We start from the raw sequence: 9,112 nt of genomic DNA on the forward strand, positions 1-9,112 counted from the left end.
GATAAAGATAACATAAGAGAACTAATATTTAACAAGTACCTAGGCCAGCGTAACCGAAGTTACATATTCACCTGGGACTTTCTTGCCAGCCTGGAGAATATGCATAGATGACACAAATGGGTTTGGTTACCCCCTTACCTCCGGCAAACTCTCTAGTGAAAGAGCAGACCTAGGCCGGCTGACTAGCGACTATGTCCCCGACATGGTTGCAGAAAGAGGTTCCCGCTCAAACCTCAGACCACGCCTCCTCCCCTTGAGTAACTTATGTTTTCTAAGAAAGCAGGCTACCGATTGATGCATTCTTCCGAAGTCTGAGGTGGGAGGAAGGGGAGTGTGAGAGGCGTGGAAAGTGTGAGTAGAAGAGGGAGGCCTTCTCTCAGGGAGGGGCCAGAGGCAGGAGCCCTCAACCCTGTCCGGGCTTAGAATGACCGGGGAGCATTTGACCCCTCCCCAAACCAATTCATCAGAGTCTCTGGGGATGGTGTTTGGTGCTAGGTATTTATATAGCACAGCAAGGCTGACAGCCAATGGTTCACAGGTGACCAGTGGGAAACGTTCTGTATACACTGAGGCCAAACGTGTTAAGAGATCTTCGGACACAGTGGTTCTTAAACTTCAGGTGCATCAGAATCTCCTGGAAGACTTGTTCAAACTCAGATTGCTGAGCCCCACCCCCGGAGTTTCTGATTCAGTAGGTCTGTGACCACCAGGCCCAACATTTGCATTTTTAACAAGTTCCAGGTGACGCTGAAAATTGCTGATCTGGGACCACACCTGGGCAGCCATTGTTCTATCCTTCCCCAGCCAATCGGCTGAGGCCACGACCCTTCCCCAGCCAATCGGCTGAGGCCATGATCCCTCTAAAACCTTTGTGCTTTTGAAACTCGCTCTGTCTCTCCGGTATCTCACCGCTGCGTCGGTGCAGGTAGGAGACTGAGCTCGAGCTAGCTCGAATAAAGGCTCTTTTGCTTTTGCCTCGGACTCGGCTCCCTGGCGGTCTTTGGGGATCACGAATTCTGGGCATAACACTAGTTGACAGCCACTCGGGTGCCCCTCCACATGTACTGCTTTCATGGAAAGAAGGTGGGAAGTGAGGGATTTATACTCAGTCAGGAGGTCCTTTGTACGTCAAGGATCTAGAAAACAGTTTTGAATGTGTCAGAACTCGGGGTGCAATATACAGGTGCCTTTCCTGAGGATCTCCTGGAAGAGGAACTTCGCTCAACCAAGAGGATTAAGGAAGCAGTGGAAATAGAATAGATGGTGAGCATTTAATATACAGTTGTAGATTTGGGACTAAAAGATGGAAGAATGATATTTCAGTGTTGTCCATTCTGACAAGGTATAAATCATGCAATGAAAACGAGAGGACTAGAAAGAGGAAAGCAGAGTAAGTTCACTGATTGGTGAATAGACAATTGGTGGGCGTCATAGGAAAGCATTAAAAACTCACAAACCAGGGGTGCCTGGGTGGTTCAGTTGGTTAAGCAACTGACTTCAGCTCAAGTCATGATCTCACAGTTTGTGAGTTCGAGCCCCGCGTCAGGCTCTGTGCTGACAGCTCGGGGCCTGGAGCCTGCTTCGGATTCTGTGTCTCCCTCTCTCTCTGCCCCTCCCCCACTCATGCTCTGTCTCTCAAAAATAAACATTAAAAAAGAAATTTAAAAAATAAAATAAAATGATAATGTAAAATAATCCTTATGCCAAGAGACACATTTAAAAAAAAAAAAAAAACACTCACAAACCAGATAATAAAGATTAAACAAGGAAACATGGGCTAGAGACATTTTTAAAAGGAACTAAAAATGATACCATCCCCCCAAAAGTACAAAAATAACTACTAGAAAAAGCAGAAAAAGTAACTACTAGAGAAAAATAAAAACTTCCTAAATATAAAAGTAAATTTTTTAAAAAGGAAAGACAGAACATCGTATAGAGAAAAAAAAAACCACATAAAAAATATATAGTATACATAATACTTCTAAAATAATTTGAAAAAGACCAAACACAAAAATCATGCCAATTAATGTGAATGGGCTTCATCACATATTAAAAACAAAACAAAACAAAAACAAAAACAAAAAAGTCAGTTATGTTCACAAAGCAAGATGTAACTTTATGCCATATTCAAGAGACACAACTAAAATAAAGTGATTCATAAAGGTTTAAATGAAGTGATGGGCAAAGATAAATCAGGAAAATGGAAACAATAAGAAAGCAGGCTTTCAGACTCTGATATATCAAATAAAAAGAGTCCAAGTCAAAAGACATTAAAGGTAACAAAGGTAACATGTTAAGTACTAAGTGTTAAAATTCACAATAAAGTTCAAACAGTTATGAATATTAGTGCACCAAAGGAATTAGAAGCTACCTTTATAAAGCAAAACCCCCAAAAAAGAGAAATGAGTGGACGCCTATTAAAAACAAGAGACTTTAACAGACCACTCCCAGCACGAGACAGATCTTATGGATCTACGCTGAACTTTGACCCTGATAATACAGAATACACTTTTTCCTCGAGCACACATAGAATTCTTACAAACATGATCAAATATTAAGTCAAAAGGAAAGGAAAGTAAGGCATATAAAATTAAAAAGTAAAAAATTGATGACAATGCAACAAAGTCAGTAATTATTAATAAAATATTTTTTTAAAAAGCTAACAGTCCCTCCCCACCCTGGAAATTTAAAAAGTACTGTGGAAGCTATGACAGGTCAAAGCAGACTAAGAAGACATAATATAATGCAATGTGATCCTCTGGATGGATTCTTGGAAGAGAAAGAGAACATTAATGGAAAAACTGAAGAAATCCAAATAAAGTCTAGAGTACAGTTCAAAGTAATGTACCAATGTTGGCTCTTAGATGTTATCATGATAATATAAGCTATTAACCATAGGAGAAACTTACTAAAGAGTATATGGGAACCCCATGGTATCTTTTCAACTGTTGTGTGAACATAAAATTATTTCAAAATCAAAAGTTTGTTTTGAAAACCTTTAAATTGAAAAACACTTCTATCAAATAGCTATCAAGTAGAAGGAAATAAACATACAACCAATATAACAGAATTTCTAAAAATTATTTTTAACTCAGATATTTATTAATTACTCTGAAAGGCATGACCAAATGGGCCTACTTATCATTCATAAATATCTAAAATGTATTATGCTTTCTAGAGTCTGTATACCAAAACCAACACTAAAAGCCATACTATTAAAGGATTATGATGGCAAAATTGAGGGCTCAAATGCTTTTGATATATAGCCAGAGCTATAAGCAAAGGAAGCCCAAAAAAGACTCACTGTTCCTTTTTAATCTTTATGATGATTGAAACACTACAATTCAGAATCTATGGGATATATCTAAAGCTGATTATAAGGGAAAATTCATAGCCTTAAATGCTTTATCAATACATTGAATGGAATAAAAGATCATCTAAATTACCAATTTTGGTTTCATAAAAGCCAAACAAAACATCCATCAGTACAATAACAAAGTAAACCAAAATATAACAAAAGGAAAGAAATAAGCAATATAAAAACCAATTCATGAGAAAGACAACAGGAAAATAGCGGATCTAATTAGGAAAACAAGATATGAATATTTTTAAACAACAAAATAAAGCACTAGCTAACTAATTTGAGCAAAGAAAGCACAAATATACAAAATTAATGACATTGAAAGAGAAGAATTTTTCTTTTTTAGATAAGTCTACTTTGCAGGCCTCTATACAAATACACTTGAAACCCTGGATAAATGGATAGTGTTCTAGAAAAATAGGAAAACACGGTTTTTCAAAATTGACCCCATTAGATATAGATTTCAAAAAGATAAAACTTCTGTAGAAGAAACAGAAAGTTCCTAAACTTGCTGGTACAAATTAAAATTTAAGAAACAAAAATTAAAAAAACAAACAAATTTTAAAATAAACTTAAAGATGGGCGACCACATATTCCACAGTAGTTCACATTTCGATTTGTTTTATTTTGTTCCTGTCTGTTACTCTCTTCCGCGGTTTCCCTCCATTCATAGAAGTCCATAGGTTGTAGGTTGAACTCTGTTTCAAAAAGAACATTCTTATGTAAACATCACCTTGGGGCTCCAGTTCATGTTGAGAGATCTCCGGTAACTTCATCAATGATGTAACTTCAGTTCATGGTGCCTCCACCTCATCCCAAATGGAAAATATACCCTTCATACACCCCCCTGAAAAATCTTACCCCTGCTTGACTATTAATTTATTAAAGGCAAGAAAAAACATCAAATTCCAGACAAGGGATTTGTCTTTAAATTTGAAATAGGTGTCTTCACAGTCCGACTTGATAAATGTCTTATGAATTGTCTTTGAGTTCAAACCTGTCACGTTTCCTTCTGAACTCCTAGAAGAGCCCTCTCAGTGCTCTGATCTCTCCCCTCAGGAGCATTTCACTGTTTTATAAACCATCAAACAATAGCTTCTTTTGGTCATTACCCTGCTCTTTCCATATCTGAATATACTATCATCGCTATACTGTTTTGTGTTCTTTTTTCTGGATTCCATCAGGCTTCCGTCTAGTTTCATAATAAACCCCAGTGGAAATTATCGACCTGAATAATCGAAAGTTGTAAACAATTTGTATGGGTCATGCTGAATTAGTCATTCTTATTTTAATGAGAATAATAAAGCGCTGAATGCCCTGTGCTACCAAGAGATAATTAAACAGACTTCGACTTGATGATTCTTTTTTTCTTGAATTTCCTTGGGTTTTTGTTGAGCCAGACTCTTAAGAAATAACGTTAATCAGATCGGTGCTGTTTTTTTTCATTTATAAATTTGATGATATCAGCAGAAGTTCTTTCTACTGCTACTTAAAAATTAAAAGAAAAATCAAGCTTTCCTTCTAGAGGGGTTGTAATGAATGTACAGATAACTGTACAGAAGTCAGATGAGACTGTCTGTTTAGCTTCAAAGAGGAAAACACAATTACGTATAATTTTTTTTCTGAAATATTCTCAATAGAATAAGAAGTTGAAAGATGCTATAAAGTATCCTCGGGCGCCTGGGTGGCTCAGTCGGTTAAGCGTCCAACTTCGGCTCAGGTCGTGATCTCACGGTTCCTGAGTTCAAGCCCCTTGTCAGGCTCTGTGCTGACAACTCAGAGCCTGGAGCCTGCTTCACATTCTGCGTCTCTCTCCCCCACCCCCCCCTCCCCTGCCCTGCTCGTGCTCTGTCTCTCTGTGTCTCAAAAATAAAAAATAAACATTAAAAAAAAAATTCAAAGCATTCTGTTTTATTTTTAATGTTTATTTATTTTAAGAGAGAGAGAACAAAAGAGTGTGAGTGGGGGAGGGGCAGAGAAATTGGGAGAGAGAGAATCCCAAGGAGGCTCCACACCGACAGTGCAGAACCTGATGTGAAGCTAAATCTCACATGAGATCAGGACCTGAGCCGAAATCAAGAGTCTGACGCCTCACCCACTGAGCCACCCAAGTGCCCTGAAAGTATCCTGGTTTTATCCTTCATGTACCACAGCCGTCTTCCGTTTCCTTCTTTTAGTGACTTCTCTTTTTTCCAGAGTTCAAGACAAATTTTGTTTTTCATTTTTCATCATTATCTCAGGTTACATTCAGGTGGGAAGAAAGTGAGACGCATGGAAAGTGATAAGCACAAAACTTCAACTGAAACTGGTTTTTGCATGTTGCCATCTTGAGAGGAGAGTGACAGGTTTGAGGGGCCCCTCATTCGGCTGCCGTACTGATGCTCACTTACTTATCCAGCAAATATTTCTGACATACCAACCATTGGAAAAGAATGTTGCTGGGCTCTGGAGATTCCATGGTGAGAAAAACAAGACAGAGACCTGGCCCCCACAGCTATAGAATCTAGTCGGGAAGGCAGATTAACTAAATAATGAGGTACATTTAAAAAAATTATTTATTTATTATTCATTTATTTATTTATTTATTGAGAGAGAGAAGGGGAGAAGCAGAGAGAGAGAGGGAAACAGAATACAAAGCAGGCTTCATGCTGTCAGCACAGAGCCGGAAGCGGGGCTCGAACTCACGAACCGTGAGATCGTGACCTGAGCTGAAATCAAGACTCGGACACTCGGATTGACTGAGCCACCCAGGCACCCCAAAATAAGCATGGAATTTAATGTAAGCAACGGTACCCGCAAGAAAGGAAAGGTAGGTGGTATGATGAGATGCTGCAGGGAGATCTGGAACATTCTATCAGGCTCGGAGAAGGCTTCTCTACGCAAGTGGCATTATAGTTGAGAGCTGAAGAAGAGAACGTTGTAACTAGGCATGAGGGGAGGGGATGAGAAGGGTAATTGTACAGGGGAGCGGACGGTACCCAGTCTCTGTAAGAGGAGGAAGAACCTTCTGGTATAACGAAGAACCACACGAAGTGCCTCATAAGATAACTTCGTAGTAACGCGTCAAAAATTTTGGAGAGGAAAAAAAGGAAAAATGGGTCACTGTGCTTAGCGCAGAGTAAGTGCTAAATAAACTCTGGCTTCTATGACTATCGCTTCCCATTTCAACGTGCTGTCGCCCTCCTCTCAGCACAGCGGCTGCTCACCCAGCCAGTTTCTGAACTTATCCCTCAGTCCCCTGCCGGAGTCCAGCTCCGGGAGGTCCAGGGGTTCCCCAAGGAAGAACGGCGTCGGTGAAAAGAAAACAAAACTAAAATAAAAAAACTAGAAAATAAAAAACTAAAACTAAAATAAAAATGGACACAGACAACCGCAGTGTGTTGAACTGGCCGATTTATTGCAGTAAATGTGGCATTAGGTGTGCTAGTGATTTCCTTGTAGCACACGTCATCTATGTTTTTCTAACGTTACCTAATTTTGAAAATGTTCCTGTGTGTAAACAACCTTTAAGAAATAACACGGCGATCTTCCCCTAACTTTCCCGCATACCCTTTGATTATAGATTAATTTCTTACATTATTCCATTATGCATCTGCGTTTATCTATAATCTACGCAGCATTTGCCTTGCTGTTCTCATGAAAGGCCCTCCATTTCTCAACACCTCAAGTGGAACAGTTACAGGGACATGACCTCCTGACCACCTGAGGCCACAAGAACAATGTGTTTGCCTCGGTCCGAGGTGCCAGGAAGGGGCCGAAAGGGCCTTAGAAACCCATGCCTCGTACATTCTCAGAGACACAATGCACCTAGGGACCAAGGAACCATTCTGTACCTTAACTGACTAGGTTCAGTCATCATCTGGAATGCCTCCGGGGGGCCAAGGGGGCTTAGGGGTTGAAGTCACCTGTGCCCAGAGATACAGTCCTTAGTTGCCGGAGTGAGGCTTTCAAATCCATACGTCTCTCCTTTGTCAGCCTCTTTTGCTGGCAAATGCATGAGGCTATCCTTCCTGTAAGTAGAGGGGTCTCCATAGGGGATGGCAAGGGCTAAACGTAAGGCCGCACAATTTCTCACCAAGCTTTATTTTCTTCCCTAATGGTTCTTTTCCCAGGGGGCCTGCCGAGGGCAATTCCCCAACAGACAATACTCCAGGTACTCTTATTAAGGCCAAATTACCTAAAAGCAGGAGTAGCAGAAGCTTCGCGGTCGGCAGGCCGCCCTGCAGTCACCAATCCGTCCACAGCCCGGGCCCTGCCACTCAGGCTGGGATAGCTCGGCTTCCAGCAGGCCCCCTTCAATGAATGTTCTAAAATCTGATCTGTGACACAGCAGAAGGGGTCCTTGAATACGTAACATTAATGTATTGGCCATTCAACCAATACAGGTTAGGCAGGTTTGGAGTTAACGGTAGTGACAGCTAACAGTTGCTGAGTACCTACCATTGTGTCCGCAGTGCTGTGTGGATAGTGGCCTCTTCCCAACAATTTCGTGAGGTAGGTCCTTTTATTGCTATTATTTTACCTAGGAGGAAAGAGAGGTTAGACAATTTCCCAGTGGGCTTTTAATTCAGTATACACAGATCCATGTCAATTATTTTTCAATAAAATTGGGGAAAATAAACTAAAAAAAAGAAATCTGGGGCGCCTGGGTGGCTCAGTCAGTTAAGCATCTGACTCCTGATTGTGGCTCAGGTCTTGAGTTCACGGTCATCCCTGCTTGGGATTCTCTTTCTCTCTCTCTCTCTCCCCATCATGCTTTCTCTCTCTCTCTCGCAAAAAAGAAAGAAAGAAAGAAAGAAAGAAAGAAAGAAAGAGAAAGAAAGAAAGAAAGAAAGAAAGAAAGAAGAGAGAAAGAAAGAAAGAAAGAAAGAAGAGAGAGAGAAAGAAAGAAAGAAAGAAGAAAAGAAAAGAAAAGAAAAGAAAAGAAAAGAAAAGAAAAGAAAAGAAATCTATCTCTAGACTGTGCGAGTTTAACCACTGTCCCACCCTGTATCTTGTAAGGACAAAAGTCCTTGCTCCCAAAGAGCTTACAACCTACTTACAAAGAGGCAGGATGATGGTGGAAATTCAATGAACCAGTAAATAAATATGCTGGATAATTAGGGTGTGTGATTAACATTACAAAGGAATTAAACAGTGATGTGATGCATAGGGAATGGGAGTGATCAAGGGATACCACTTACAAAAGCATTTTCAAAAATGGCTTCTCGGGCGAGGAGCCTTAGCACTGAGATCTCAAATGTGGACAAGAGAGCTCTGTGAAGAGGCAAGTGCACAGCTCTTGAGGGAGGGCAAGATGCATGTGGGAGGAACCAAGAGAGGCCAGAGCAAGGAGATAAGAGTGGAATGAGATAAAGCAGATAAAGAGTGGAATGAGATAAAGACCCTGTGCCCGGCGGGAGGTCTGAGTGTCATTTGAAGGGGAACAGGAAGCCAGTGGACTTTTTAAAGCAAGGACCAGAATAAAAAGGATCTGATTAATATTTTTAATTTTTCCCATTAACGTCTGTTTGGAGAATAGATAATAGGAGTCAAGAGTGAAAGAAGAGAGACTAGGTCAGAGTGACTTCTATCAATACAGAAATAACCGTGGTTTGTGGTAGGGTGTTGACATTGGGCGGAGAGAGAAGGGACAGAAATGAAAAGTCTTGCTAATGCATTGGGCGTAGAGAATGAGAGAAACAGAGGAACCAATTATGACTCCTAGACGTTTTGGCTCAGAGGACCGCAAATGGTGGTCCCTCCCCAGGG

Source organism: Panthera tigris, chromosome C1 (assembly GCF_018350195.1).
Source record: "Panthera tigris isolate Pti1 chromosome C1, P.tigris_Pti1_mat1.1, whole genome shotgun sequence".
NCBI classification, from domain to species: Eukaryota; Metazoa; Chordata; class Mammalia; order Carnivora; family Felidae; genus Panthera; species Panthera tigris.